Here is a 1487-nt window from a genome sequence, read left to right as displayed (position 1 = left end):
CTTTTGCCACCCGGTTCGGGTCCCAACTAAACCGTTTCTCATTCCTTTTCAACAGCTCAAAACCAGAAATCAATTCAAAGCAAGCTAAATCCAACAGTCGCCTCAGTGGCATATCTCAAGAAAACCATTTCAAAATCAACTCAATATCAACCGATTTAACTCATTTCCAAAGCTTTAAAGAAACAGTTCAGTAACAATTCATTTGTCCAAGATCAAGTCAATCAAAGTAAACCAGGCTGAATTCAAAAGTGCATTCGACTTTTCACATCATCAAATAATTGACTCAAATCAAATCAATCCTCAACGGATTAAACTCAGATTTCAAATCTTTAAAGAATCACTTCAAAACATTGCATTTTACAAAGCCGTACAACAATTCAACCAAACCAACATCCATAATCACTCGGGTCAATCAAATAACACATAAGGCAGATACAATCACCAAATACACAATATCTCACAACAGTATCCATATGTAATAATTCCAATACTTAAAACATAGTTTTTGGAAAGCGCCCCTACCTTAAAACGCAAATTCCATAACTCAAACGCGTCACAGAGTCTTTTCCGCCTCAACCCGAAATCATCAACAACCGCAACCTCAGCTTCAAGCCACATCCGCAATAATCATAGCGACACTAGTCGCAACATACAATAATCAGGACTCGACCCCATGCTATCAGAACTCATATTCATCAACCATACACGACAAAATACTAACACGAGGCTCTTCGAAATATACTTACCAAAATAACACAAAGGAACAGCTGCGATTCCGAACTGACCCGACAACAGCCCCGTAGCAGCAAAAAGCTCCGGTGGCTCAACAACAACCTTAGTTTCAACGCACATTTATCGGAACTCAACCCTGCATAACCAACATCTCAGAATCTCTAACGAAGTATAACAGGGCACTAACTTTAAGGGGTTTCAAAAACCAAACGCTTACCAAGAAAAGACGGTTTCTGGCGGCCACAATACCGATCCCGGTAGCCAACGGCGTGGCGGCCATGACAACAACAGCAATGGAGTTTCAAAGGTGGCAGAAACCCCTCATTCCACGGCTCCCATGGTGGCTTCCGACAGAGACCGTAGCGGATCTGAATGGCGGCGGCAGCTAGCTTCCTTTAATGGCAACAAAGACAACGGCGGCCCCCAAGGATTCCGGCGGCGGCAGCGGCGGACTAGAGCACCAGAAGCAGAGGGGATTCATCTTGCTTCCCTCTCACACGTCCGTTCTACAGCAGTGGCCTCCACTGGCGACAGCGGCGGACTCCACCCAAGGCGACGGTGACTGTTCAGACAGCGATGACGGCACACGGCGGCGCGCGACGGCTGCGGTAAGTCCCTCTCCACTCGGCACCGACTCCACGCTTCTTTCATGGTCTTTCTCTCTTCCCTCTGGTCGCGACTCACGGCGGAGACATGCCTGGCAGGAGCAGGACCCTCGGCGGCGCGAAACGCGAAGGGCTGGCAGCACCGGCGGC

General features: G+C 47.5%; 1 long non-coding RNA gene across 1 annotated transcript; it reads right to left on the bottom strand.

Moving 5' to 3' along the window:
• Positions 548–856, bottom strand: LOC110270159. Its single transcript, XR_002359351.1, has 2 exons — positions 747–856; positions 548–638 (listed from the first exon to the last, which is right to left on the bottom strand). It is a non-coding gene; the product is annotated as an uncharacterized LOC110270159 (long non-coding RNA).

This window comes from Arachis ipaensis, chromosome B03 (genome assembly GCF_000816755.2).
Source record: "Arachis ipaensis cultivar K30076 chromosome B03, Araip1.1, whole genome shotgun sequence".
In the NCBI taxonomy this organism is placed as follows: Eukaryota; Viridiplantae; Streptophyta; class Magnoliopsida; order Fabales; family Fabaceae; genus Arachis; species Arachis ipaensis.
This window is presented reverse-complemented; position numbering and strand designations above follow the sequence as displayed.